Source organism: Notolepis coatsorum (assembly GCF_963971535.1).
Source record: "Notolepis coatsorum genome assembly, chromosome: 2".
NCBI lineage: Eukaryota > Metazoa > Chordata > Actinopteri > Aulopiformes > Paralepididae > Notolepis > Notolepis coatsorum.
This window is the reverse complement of record NC_140166.1, coordinates 166,972,160-166,986,247: the sequence shown is the minus strand read 5'-3', so window position 1 is coordinate 166,986,247 and position 14,088 is coordinate 166,972,160. Positions and strand designations below refer to the sequence as shown.

General features: G+C 46.4%; 1 protein-coding gene across 1 annotated transcript in view; it reads left to right on the top strand.

Annotated features, from left to right (window-relative positions):
• Positions 1-220: 220 nt before the first annotated feature.
• The window catches only part of gng12b (guanine nucleotide binding protein (G protein), gamma 12b), a 90,979-nt gene continuing 77,111 nt past the window's right edge, over positions 221-14,088 (top strand). Inside the window, exon 1 of the mRNA XM_084338202.1 lies at positions 221-421. The gene's annotated coding sequence lies outside the window, so the exon portion shown is untranslated. The remainder of the gene's footprint in view (positions 422-14,088) is intronic.

Below are 14,088 nucleotides of genomic sequence, written 5' to 3'. Positions count from 1 at the left end.
TGGTGGTCGGCTACCGTTTTGTCCATAACCATAAGTGAACGTGTCAAGTTTAAAGACAGAGGGCGCCCTTGGATTTTTTTTAACGGACTGATTATAGAAATTGCACAATACCAGTCCTCTAGCCAGTGTTCCCACCACAGACAGAACCCGGAGAGAATTGCGTAGAGGCTTGTTTTCTTGTGGACACCCATGCAGTTGAACAGCAGTGGAACTAAACTTATTGTAGCTTACTTGGTTGTCGGCATAATCGGCATTTATAAACATTTGGTTAATATAGTGTACTTCAAACAACGCGACCCGCTGCCCGCGTACTGTACATCAACCTACATACAGTAATTGAAAATACATCAAGATTGAAGCAACAGCTAGAAGCTGGTGACGTTTTTTTTGTCATTCATTTTCACACCGGGACGGTGGTCAGGTAAGGACGGTGACTACACACGGGGTTGTCCGGGTGCGAAGCTTACATAGGACTTTAGAGAAATATGACCATTGATTTTGAACTGAAAGTGTAATATTTTACGCACTTGATTTATAGTATAGAGCAGGCAGCCTGAAACTGTATAATAACGCCACGGTCACCGATAGATATTGTCACGACAAGAGAAGGTACCACGCGTTTGAAAGTGGCAATGGGTACAAATCATGATTATCTTTTATCTTGATTATTAGAGATTAAGTTGAGAGGACAAGAGGGGAGACGTCGGTCCAGGTGATCGGAACCGGGTCTATATTCCCGAAACTTTTCAAAGTGAAGGACCCCCGTCCCCCGCCGGTATCGTTGGGTTGTAAGATTCTGCCCCAGGGGCCCCTATCTGGGAATCATTTTGTTGTTAGATATTATGCAGCACAGAATTGCATAACTCTGTCAGTGGGACACATTATGTTGGAGAGGCTGAAACCATGATCAAATCGTTATTGTGCTTTCTTTCATTGTGGCACCTTGTTGTTGGTGAAATAATAGTGCTAATATAGTGACATTTGTGTTCTGCCTGTACTTCTCTATTCCATCCTCAAGGCTTAAGCGGAACATCAGCCTTTACTCTTTAATACTGTGAGTGACTTATGTAAATAAATACTGTCTTGTTATGTATTTTTGCCACTCCATTCGTATTTCTGTGAGGTAGCCAATGTGCAGGAAAGGAGACAGGAGTTCTGCCAGAATCATAGACGGCTGGGAGTTGATCCTGCCAGGTTAGTCAGTACTGTCTGGTTTCTCAACCATACAGTAGTAGGCGATATCATCTATCATAAACAAGACAATTAAACGTCTTTCTCTGGTCTGCATCCCCTTAACAATTGTGTGTATTGAGCCGTACTGTATTGTACCCATTCTGCAATCTGCTAAATAAAGTTTTCATTCATTCATTCATTCATTCATCCATTCATCTCTGAGCACACTATCCCAAACACTGTGCTTTCTGCTTTGTGAGGAAATTATTTAGTGTGTGTGTGTGTGTGTGTGTGAGAGAGAGAGAGAGAGAGAGAGAGAGAGAGAGAGAGAGAGAGAGAGAGAGAGAGAGAGAGAGAGAGAGAGAGAGAGAGAGAGAGAGAGAGAGAGAAATCACAATATCCATTCAACTTTTTAAGGCATGGATGTTCATCATGGTTGTTTTGTTTTGTTTTTCTTGTTTTTGTGTTGTGTTTTGATGACTGGCTCATCCTCAGTTAATCGTGGCGGGTTTAACAACATTTCGGTGACCTTATCCCCTCTGTGTGAGGTTCGAAAGTTTACTAGAGACAGGGATGACTACTATACATCCGTTTTGGACAAAATGGTGAACAATATTAGGTTCCCGGTGAATTCAATCGTGAAACTCTAACACAGTGTAGTGGAGGAAGGGGTCAGAGAGGAGGATGCATGGCTGACTCTGGATGAATGGATAAAGGGTGGGCAGCACTTCTCACATGTCATCCTCAGAGTGTTTTAAGCCAGCTTTCACCCGCTCAGTCTGTGGCCCATGCGGTTAGAGTGGTTGCCCATAGATTTGGCTGTTGGAGGTGCAATCCCATACTGAGTTACACCAGTGACTCCAAACACAGGAAGCCCTTCCTTCTTAAAGGGGAACGCCACCCATTCACATTATTATCACCGCCGTCGGATGAAATCAACTTATCTCCGGTTTTGGTCATTTCTGTTTTTTTCCCTTTTGACTGGGAATGAATGTTTACACGGTTCTCTATCGTGTGAGCCACTTTCATGACCTTAGGACCTATGAAACACATTGAAAACCCAATGTATGACTTTAATGGATGTCGATCAAAAAATTTGACTGTTTTTTGGAAATCCTAAAAAGTTAACTTTTTGGAGATAATTGGTTTTCATCTGACGATATGTTCTTAGTATTTGTGAACATGTGCCACTCTCTCCTGAACCTAGAATCAGATAGAGAGAGCCCTCCAATCAGTGATGTCACTGGGATGTAAAATCTGGGACTGCTCCATAGACAATGAATGGGGCTCTGAATTTGAGGCCATAACATTTTTGCATGAGCTCTTACAACCAAATGAGGTTTCATAATGCTAGCATTTCTAGATGGTCTGAATCAGCATTCAAATCTCATTTGGGAGGGTTGGCCATTTTCAGTAAATTAAGGCAGCTGGGGTAGTGTAGAGGTCTAAGCACTCCTCTTAACCTGCGCCCCCAAAAGTGGCCATTTTAGTTTTTGAGGACTGCATACTTTCTTTGCAAACCAAAATACTATACTTTATACTTATAGCACATGCATGAGCCTGGTCTCTTCTGAAAGATAACATTCTGAAGTTTATGATACAATAAAGAAAGATAACTTTTAGTGCTAATGAACAGCATAACATAGGTCTGAACTTGAGTTGTAGACAAACTTGTTACTCAAGTTTTTCTGTAGTAGTTAGTAGTCCAGAGGTAGTATTTCCCCAGAAGGTGGTATGGCTTAGAAAACTCCCGAGATCCATAGCCTGAAGCCTTATGTAGTACATGTCCAAATCTCAAAGATCCATTCAGAAATGAGTGATTAGGAGTGATTTTGGTAAACTGTGTACAAAAGAAAAACTCAGTTTTCTCATAGACTTCAATAATTCATTCGGCTGTTTTTCTCTTCCTGTTTTTGCTTGTTAGTTTTTCACCCCTGATTCATACATCCCCAGATGGGGTATCATTGGAAAGCCACACTCATTGGCTACAACCCTCCACAATCATCTTCGAGATCGCTAAATGATTGACGGAACTAGAGCCCCAAGAGTCGGGAGTGGTATTTTGCGCAATACCGTGTACTTTGCACAAGCCTCAAATACCGGCATGTAACTCGAGAACCGCTGAACGGATTTTGTCACCTGAAATGGCTATCGACAGGCAACAAATGGGGCTTCAATACGATATATATATTGTATTACAAAATATGCACACCCAAGCCACTAGTGGTCGCCAAAGTCCCGGTGGGCAAATAGTCAGATGGTCCCTATAAACACAATTGGCAGTGGGGCGATAGCGTGAACCTCCCTGCGCGTTAAAGGAATACGGCAACTTTTTGGGAAATTAGCTTATTTGCCATCTACCCTGGAGTTAGACAAGCAGATACATACCCTTTTCTTCTCTGTGCATACATTAGGCTTAGGGAACAGCCGCACCGTTAGCCTAGCTTAGCGTCATAAGATAAGATAAGATAAGATATTCCTTTATTGATCCCCTTGGGGAAATTCAGGCATCATAGCAGCATGGGGGGGAGGGGGGGGGGGGTACAGGTAGTAAAACAACAACACAGTGTACAGGTAGTAAAAACAACACAGGCAGTGTAAACAATTTGGTCATGCACTGGAAGTAGGTGTGCCAGTGTAGCCTAGTTCCCAACAGTCACGAAATACAATCCAAATACAACTCCAAACTTTCCTGTAAACATGTTGTGACCTGTGTATTTACCATGTGGAGAAATAAAAGACAATTATTTGAAAAAATGTTGACACGTTTTCTAAGCAGATATATACTCAGAATATTTTTTGCCGAACCACTGCTGTCTGGGCGCAGTGATTTCATCACCTTAAAAGCCCTGTTTAAAAATAATTCTGCTTGTCTAACTCCAGAGTAGATGGCAAATGAGCTAATTTCCCCAAAAGTTGGCGTGTTCCTTTAAGCTCTCCCAGTGAAACTCCAGGCTGTCAGGTGAAAAGAAGAGGCTGGCGACTCCACGTGTATCGGAGGAGACATATGGTGGTAGTAAGTCTACACCCTCCCCAGACCGACAGTGAATGAATAACGAACAGGAAGGGAATTGGCACATTGACTAAATTGGGGGATGGGAGCTAAATGAGGAAAAAAGGCACAAAGAAACAACCAAAGAATTTAAAATAAAATAAAATTAACATTTGTTTGGATGACATGAAGCTGGAACATGTCACCTTATACTGCAGCCCAGGAGAGTTTGATGTCTTCAGGTGTGAATGGAACTGTGTGATTGTGAAGCAGGGCGTCCCTGAAAAAGAGCATCAGCTCAGCGAACCTACCCTGGGTAAATAAAGGTTAATAAAAATAAAATAATAAATCTTCAACAGAAAACAGCATGTCAACAACAGCGGTATGGATCTTGACAATACCATCGTCCACGATATAGGTAACGCTATAGGCTACATATCGTAAATAAAAAAAGAAGAAGATAGGTCTACATATACTGCATATGTTTAACTTAAGAAAGAAATCTCAAACCCGCCCTTTTCTCTTGGTCCTCCAATCACAACTGTCGCTTGTCCGAGGTTCGTCAGAGCGACAGTTGTGATCGGAGGATCAGGAAAAGAGGGCAGGGCTTGATATAGGTACATTTCCTTGCAACAGTATTAAATTGAAATGATAACGTTATACCAGCAAGACTAAGAAAAATATCATGACGTGATATTTTGGCCATATTGCCAGTTGAGGGATTTGTTTAACCTTTAGTGTGGAAAAAATTTCTCATTCATGAAAGGTTCTTACGCACAAATTTGTTCGTACTCCTTTTCTTCACCTTGGTGATTGGCAGTTACAAGAGGTACACAATATGTCAGGGACAAGGAGTTACAAATGGCCACCAGGCTTCGCTTCCTGTCTGTAAGACTAAATTGAGGGCTAAATAACTCCTATAGAGCTAGGGAGTCATGTGGTACAGTTTTAAGACCTGCCTGGTTCCGGACACATTTTTGCCTGTGGTCTTTTACCATCTAGGCCTTTCATAAGGTAGAGGGTTTATATGGTTCCATGTATTAATAATAATAATAATAATAATATCTTAAATTTATATAGCGCCTTTCAGGAGACCCAAGGCGCTTAACAGCTAAGGGAGGGGGACAGGGAACAACGTAACAACAAAATATTAATCAAAAGGAAAGAAAAGAAAGAAAACGAAATAAAAAGGGGAAATCAGGCAGAGTCATTTACAAATTTGTTGAAAAGGTGGGTTTTGAGTTGGGATTTGAAAGAGTGCAGGGATGTAGCACTACGGATGTTTGGAGGGAGTGAGTTCCAGAGGGTGGGTGGCTGGGTGCGGCTCTGGGACCAACAGTCCGCATGTTGGTGGTGGGGATGGAGAGGAGACCGGAGTCAGAGGACCGCAGCCTCCGGGGCGGAATGTAGGGATGGAGGAGGTACCAGGGGGCAAGGGAGTGAAGGGCTTTGTAGGTGATGAGGAGGATCTTGAAATTGATGCGGGACTTGACTGGAAGCCAGTGGAGGTGGATGAGGGTGGAGGTGATGTGGTGCCAGGACTTGGTGCGGGTGAGAACCCTGGCAGCAGAATTTTGGACATATTGTAGCCTGTTCAGGGCATTACTGGGTAGCCCTATGAGGACAGAGTTTGCATAGTCCAGACGGGAGGTGACGAAAGCGTGGATGAGAGTCTCTGCTACAGAGTCGGGGAGAGATGGCCGGAGTCGGGAAATGTTCAATTCATGTTCATTGTATTCAATTGGTATGACCTTTGACAGGAGCAGAGTTGAGCGTAATTGAATGAGATCTGCATTTTTTCATTTGAGAAAGCCATGGGTACAAGACTATGCAAAACTACATCTTAACCGAGGAAAGGGTTAATTGCATTTAATGACCAGTCTTGAGTGAACACTGCTGTGCTGAGAGGACGACATTAGGAAACCAAAAATAATCAAAACAGAATATTGGAATTATATACTCATGATTATTACCTGACTTGTTTGTTTTAAAACGCTGTCGCTTTTCTTGTTTTTAACGTTTTATTGATGTCTCAAATGAAAACAAAGATGGCGGTGATAAGCTACGAGAATGTCAAGGGGCGTGATTACGAAACCTAGCCGCATTTCTCGGAGACACTCTCTGATTGGCACTGACTGACTCTCTCTGATTGGCCACTGGCGCGTTTGCCCAATCCGTGACGAGCTGTGTCTTTGCCCATTTCCACGTCAAACAGCCTGCAAACTACCTGGCGTTCTATCGCCATGCTCTAAGACAAACTCTAACCTTAACCAACTTCGAAAGAGTGCCTAAGCTTAACCGTCGAAAGAACTTGCCGTCACGTTCTAAGACAAACTCTAACCTTAACTAACTTCGAAGAGTGCCTAAGCTTAACCAGTGTAGAAACAGGCGTCGGCCAATCAGAGAGCGTCTCCGAGAAATGCGGCTAGGTTTCGTAATCACGCTGTCAAGGGATGTCATCCCTTGTCTAGGCTGGTAAAGCTATGCCTCCTAAAGTGTGAATCGGAAATACAGAAATACCGGCTACAGGCTTTCCGGTTTCCGGGCACCCCCAGTTCTGTTTATAGTCCCCAGTGAAACAAAGAACAAGCAGACGCTCGTACATCTCGAAAACAAGACAATGGAGTTATCAGCGGACATTTTCAACAAAACAATTATAGAAACGTGTGAAGTGCACAATATTTCCTCGTTTAAGCCACTGCAACGGCTTTGCCTTAAGAATTTGCTACATGACCGGGACATTCTAGCTTGTTTGCCGACAGGATTCGGGGGGAGTGCATTTTCACGAGCACCTGTCGTGATTTCAGGGGCGGGACTTCCTACCCGATTCACACTTTCGGCCGTAGTGCTTTACCAGGCTTTATCTCTCGAGTTAAAGCTGGGAACGAGGTTATCCCTTGTCATGTCATGAATAGTAGTGCTCTTGTGATTGGTCGAAGATTGATGAGGCATGCAGAGGCATATGGGTACTGTAGTAGTTACCATGGAAACGAGTAAAGATTATGTTATAAAACACATTTTCTCAAAGATTACACAAAAACCTTCATTGGTTGTACCAGTATAGGAATTAAATAATATATACCTCTGTCAAAGATTATGAACCTACACAATAAGGTTTGACTGTAATACTTTTTTTTTTTTAAATCAAATATTTTAATTTCTTTTTATAAGCAAAACAAGACAAACACAATACAGTAACACTAACAATAACAAGACTTCACAATACCACAATAATAACAACAATGACATTAGCAATAACAAAAATAATAAACACAGAACATAACATAAAGAATCAACTTATACTATTACAGACACCACAATAGACACGCCACAAAAGACAATTCCTCCCCCCCCCCCCCCACCCCAGGACCCCCGGACCCCCCAGGACCAACACCTCGACCCCGCTCCGCCGCTAGATTGTAGCCTTTACTCTCTCTGCCGCTGAGACCCAAAGTCCAATGCCGGCCTGTTCAACCCCAATCACCCGTGCAGTAGAGATTTCCATATAAATTAATCCAACAGTGTCAGAGACCAATTAATCAATGTGAGCCTCTCAGGTTCTTTCCACCTCATGGCTATCAGCTTCTTGGCTGCAGTAACGCCCGCCAGAATGATTATTTTTTACTGTAATACTTAGTGTAATAGTTTTGATCTTCAATGAGTGGCTACAATGGGGGAAAAGCATAGGTGCACTGGTCTATAGTGTGAAAGAACACATTTGTGTGTAAGAACATTTCATGAAGGAGGCGCGGGAGGTAGAGCAGTTGTCTGGTAATCTGGAGGTACCGGGTTCGATTCCCGCTCCTCCCTGGCAGCGTGTCAAAGTGTCCTTGAGTCCAAGACACTTAACCCCTAACTGCTCCCGATGAGCAGGTTGGCACATTGCATGGTTGCCGCTGCTGTCAGTGTGTGAGTGAATGTGTGAGTGAATGTGTGAGTGAATGTGAGGAACAAATTGTAAAGCACTTTGGATAAAAGCTGCTATATAAATGCACCATTTACCATTTATCATTTTACCTAACCCGCCAAATCTTCTCAAAACCCGCAGAATCTTCCACGTCAACTAAAAACGCACTTCTTCAATCAATATCTGAAATGAAAAAAAACTAAAACGACTAATGTTCGACTGTCTTCTACTATTATGCACTTTGCTACTAAGGAATCTACCTTGCCTGTATTACTACTTACCTACTAGGCCAATATGTCTTTACTACTATGCACTCAGGACTAGCACTCAAGTTCAACACTGTTTAACGAACAATCTTACTTACCCTTAGCTACCAGAGTTGTAACCTTCCTGCTGACTTGCTGTACACAACTTGAAAGTCGCTTTGGATAAAAGCATCAGCTAAATTACTACATGTAAATGTAAAATTATGAGAGCTTGGCTTAAAAATTAACCACTCCCTCAACCAGTAATCTACAATTTGGCCCTCGAAAGCTACATATTTTTTATTTAACCTTTATTTATCCAGGCAAGCAATTAAGAACAAATTCTTACATATATACAAAAGCAGCCTGGTCTATTATTGATGAGAGAGAGAAGAAAATACAGAAGTAAAGCTATCAACTAATTTCCATTCCATTTGATCTGATCCACTTAATCAATTACGGCTTGGAGTATACATGTTCTCAGATTGGGCTGTTTCCTTAAATCTTTTTGAATAATTTTTTTTACCAGCTTCCGCCGTCTGAATCTGGCTACTACCTGAGTTAGGTTTAGGTCATGACGTCAGTGTGTGTGTGTGTGTGTGTGTGTGTGTGTGTGTGTGTGTGTGTGTGTGTGTGTGTGTGTGTGTGTGTGTGTGTGTGTGTGTGTGTGTGTGTGTGTGTGTGTGTGTGTGTGTGTGTGTGTGTGTGTGTGTGTGTGTGTGTGTGTGTGTGTGTGTGTGTGTGTGTGTGTGTGTGTGTGTGTGTGTGTGTGTGTGTGTGTGTGTGTGTGTGTGTGTGTGTGTGTGTGTGTGTGTGTGTGTGTGTGTGTGTGTGTGTGTGTGTGTGTGTGTGTGTGGTCATGTTGCCTAGTTACAGTGTGTGGACCCTAGTGTGTGTGTGTGGGTTAGGCCGGCTAATCTCATGAGAGTGTGCCCCCCCTTCCTCTCCCCCTCCCCCTCCTGCTCCTCTACTCAAATTCCACGCTTGGCCTCCAGGGAGCCTGGCTCTGCGTCACTGCCTGGGTCACAAAGCCTCTCTAGAAAGCTTCTTGTCAACACATTCAAATTGTCGTTGTCAACTTCGAGCCCCGCTATTGGTCAATAAGAGGTCCGTTTTGGCTTCGGCACAAATAGGCCCCGAAAAGTCTCTCGAGCAGCACCTCGTCAGAGGGAGTCAAAGTGATGGAGTGATGGTAGCGGCCTTTGGCGGAGAGAGTCTGAGGAAAGGACGATACAGAGACAGCTGTGAATCCACTGTGCCCTGTCCAGAATGAGAGGACTGTTTGGTTGTTAATATGCACCGATCCGATATTGATATGACTAAAATAGCTAGATCGGGTATCGGAGACAATAATTTTTTTAATACAAATTGTATTTAATAAAAAAGAAAATTAGGGGAGCTCCAGTAGCTCACCACGTACCGCGAGCGCTATTTCAGCGCCGTGGACAACCGTGCTCGTCACGGATCTGGGGCTTAGCGAGTTCGAATCCCGACTGCAGCCGTGCCTTTCCCAGAGTGTCTTCCCCCCCATCTGAACCCTTTCAGCCTGTTTCTGTCGGTCATCCTTGACCAGTATAAATGTGATAAACACATAAAAAAAAGAGCCAGGGGAATGGCCAAAGTTAAAAAAAAATAAAAATAAAAAAAAAATAGTATTATAATGATAATATAATAATAAATAAAATTATAAATAACAATTCAGTACATTTATATCTATGTGTTAATTTGTTACATTTTGTTTCAAGTTAGGAAAGTAATGTTTTAAGTCGAGCCTGGTGTTGCCTTGCACAAAAGAATGATCCCAGTCTCTTCCACACAGTGAGGCATACAGTTTATTAATTGAACAATGGGTATCGGATCGGTACTCGGTATCGGCCGATAACCAAAGCCCAGGTATCGGTATCGGTATCGGGACTGAAAAAGTCGGATCGGTGCATCCCTAGTTGTTAACAGACCCTCATTTTGCTGCCACGGTGCCTGATAATTAACCATTGATGAGAAGCTTTCACCTTGGCACGGGCCGCGGACGGTGTTTTAGATGTCGGCTCTCCTTTTCGAAATGACACAATCACAATTATGAGAGTCGGGCGATTTGAGTCGTCTTTCTGTTTTGTTTTCCCTTGATTTTCGTGCGGTGCTGTTGCCTACAACTGGAAAAGATGTTTTATAACTTTGTATGAATGCTTTTCATCAGAGATACAGCCTTGCGGTAGGCCCACTAGGTCTTTATTACCGTACATAATAGCCTAGGCCCTGGTTTTTCACAGGAACTTTGGTGTTGCTTAATGATAGTTGGCAATGTGTTTTAGGGGTGCATATTTGTCTAAATAATTTGATCATAATTACATATGCAGAGTTATGAAAATCACAGTTTCCTAGAATCCTCCATTAGATTAGTGTTCACCCTTTCAAGCCACAGGGTTTGGGTGTGTGAGTGGATGTGTGCTTGGGTGAGTGGGGGGGGGGGTATTCCTACATATCCCTGCCATGGGTTATGGAAGCAGAGGTCTATTGGACAGCGATGGGATGATGACGTCAAGGAGCAGAGTGTTGCCAAGACAACTGAACACAGCATAGAGGGAATTAAGCCTCCGTGTCTGTCTTCATCTGTGTCATTGGGTTAGCAGGCTATCACCCCATCTAATCCATTCACTCCCAACTCCTGGGATCAAGAAATGGATGGATATAATATTTTTCTTCCATAGATTGGCCAACAAATTGTGGTGAGGATGGATAAGGCAGCAAACCGTTGTGATACTTTAGCTGAATCCGACGAATGTCAGGCTGTATTTATGTGTCATCTGATGCTAAATAAAGTGTGTTTAATCATCCTTGTGAAAGCCCTGCCCTGGCTGGGACCGTCCCTCACCCACCTGCCCTGGGACCGTCCCTCACCCACCTGCCCTGGGACCACCTCTCACCCACCTGCCCTGGGACCGTCCCTCACCCACCTGCCCTGGGACCGTCCCTCACCCACCTGCCCTGGGACCGTCCCTCACCCACCTGCCCTGGGACCGTCCCTCACCCACCTGCCCTGGGACCGTCCCTCACCCACCTGCCCTGGGACGTCCCTCACCCACCTGCCCTGGGACGTCCCTCACCCACCTGCCCTGGGACCGTCTCTCACCCACCTGCCCTGGGACGTCCCTCACCCACCTGCCCTGGGACCGTCCCTCACCCACCTGCCCTGGGACGTCCCTCACCCACCTGCCCTGGGACCACCTCTCACCCACCTGCCCTGGGACCGTCCCTCACCCACCTGCCCTGGGACCGTCCCTCACCCACCTGCCCTGGGACCGTCCCTCACCCACCTGCCCTGGGACCGTCCCTCACCCACCTGCCCTGGGACCGTCCCTCACCCACCTGCCCTGGGACCGTCCCTCACCCACCTGCCCTGGGACGTCCCTCACCCACCTGCCCTGGGACGTCCCTCACCCACCTGCCCTGGGACGTCCCTCACCCACCTGCCCTGGGACCGCCTCTCCCCCACCTGCCCTGGGACCGTCCCTCACCCACCTGCCCTGGGACCGTCCCTCACCCACCTGCCCTGGGACCGTCTCTCCCCCACCTGCCCTGGGACCGTCCCTCACCCACCTGCCCTGGGACCGTCCCTCACCCACCTGCCCTGGGACCGTCTCTCCCCCACCTGCCCTGGGACGTCTCTCCCCCACCTGCCCTGGGACGTCTCTCCCCCACCTGCCCTGGGACGTCTCCCCCACCTGCCCTGGGACGTCCCTCACCCACCTGCCCTGGGACGTCTCTCCCCCACCTGCCCTGGGACGTCTCTCCCCCACCTGCCCTGGGACGTCTCTCCCCCACCTGCCCTGGCTGGGACCGCCTCTCCCCCACCTGCCCTGGGACCGCCTCTCCCCCACCTGCCCTGGGACCGCCTCTCACCCACCTGCCCTGGCTGGGACCGCCTCTCACCCACCTGCCCTGGCTGGGACCATCCCTCACCCACCTGCCCTGGCTGGGACCGCCTCTCCCCCACCTGCCCTGGCTGGGACCGCCTCTCCCCCACCTGCCCTGGCTGGGACCGCCTCTCACCCACCTGCCCTGGCTGGGACCGCCTCTCCCCCACCTGCCCTGGCTGGGACCGCCTCTCCCCCACCTGCCCTGGCTGGGACCGCCTCTCCCCCACCTGCCCTGGCTGGGACCGCCTCTCCCCCACCTGCCCTGGCTGGGACCGCCTCTCCCCCACCTGCCCTGGCTGGGACCGCCTCTCCCCCACCTGCAGCCACAGAGTAGTACTGTGTGTGTCGGTGCTCCCGTGACTCATCTGTGAATGCCATGATGGAAAAGCGTCAGTTCCTTTAGCTCCTCAGGGAGCGAGGGAGAGGCACACGAGGGGGAGTAGCTGAGAGACACAACATGATCGAAGGGATTTATCAATTATGTGGATTTAGTCCAAGGCCATGTTTGTGTGTGTTTTTTTTCTTTTTACCATATAGGATCTGTTGCTTTGAAGTCGTTTCTTTTCAGTTGATTCTGAATCTGGGGGAGGGGGGGGGGGGATCTGCATCCAATACACGTGGATGTGTACTCTGTATCCTTGTGTGAACAAATCGCCTCAGCGCTCCTCCTCGTCCTGTATGGCTCCTTTGGCAGGATGTCCTTGAATAGCCGCGCGGGTCGCTCTCTCTCTCTCTCTCTCTGACACCCTCACCTGCCTCATCTGCCCGTGGCATGTGCTCTCCCAGAGAGAGAGGCTGACCCTCCTGGCCACAGGTCACACGCACACCCTTGTAGGATGTCAGCGGGGCCAATGAGAAGGGACAATGTGGAACCTGTCGTATTGCTGTGATAAGATGTTTATTTATAGACCTCTGCCTCCGCACTCAGCCCCCACCTATCCTCCGCGCGCTGCCAGGGACGACACACGACAGGCTGCGGAGTGACACGACTATCTGTACTGAGAGACACAGTCGCATTTAAATTCCCTCCAAGGTAGACCTCCCCAGGCGCGTCTCCTGCTGCCTCCTAATAAAAAAGCACACTGGCTGGCATTACATTTAATTATCCTCTCCTCTTCGCATCGGCTGCCATCTACACATGCGTGGCGCCGACGTGTCAACCGGCACGGTGAGCCAGAGAGAACCGGATCTCTCACCTGCCCTGGGACCACCTCTCACCCACCTGCCCTGGGACCGTCCTTTCCTCACCTTTTTTTACACTGTTTATTCTTCTCATATTTTTATATTCAGAGTTAATTATATTGTTTACTCTGTTTATTTAACTATACCTCCGCCCTCCCCCATGCAGCTATGATGCCAGAATTTCCCCAAGGGGATCAATCTACAATATGTATACACATATTGTAACAAAATAATAAAATATACATACATACTGTATATTTTTTAAGTTAATCAAATACAAATGCTCTGCAGCTATGCATCAGAGAATATAGACCCTTTTGAATGAAATAGCACCCTGACAATTGTATTACAAGAGAAAGCCATAAAAAGTATCTCATATAACATTGTCCAACCCTAATACAGAACATGTCGTGCAATCCATCCCCGCTAATAGTTTTTAGACACCAGAGTCACGTATACTAACCGTGTAAATCCTTATTCTTACAGAGCTGCGTATTGATGCCTGAGTCTTTTATTGGAACGGTTTTAGTGGCAATGCGATGATTACAATGCTGTTTTTACACCACCGCCATAAGACCTGACATTCTCTGCCAACCTACGCCAGGGACTGGAATGGATGGACCGGTGGCATATTATGAGCAGGCCAAGGAAGTGAGAGGTTGCCTGGCAACTGCA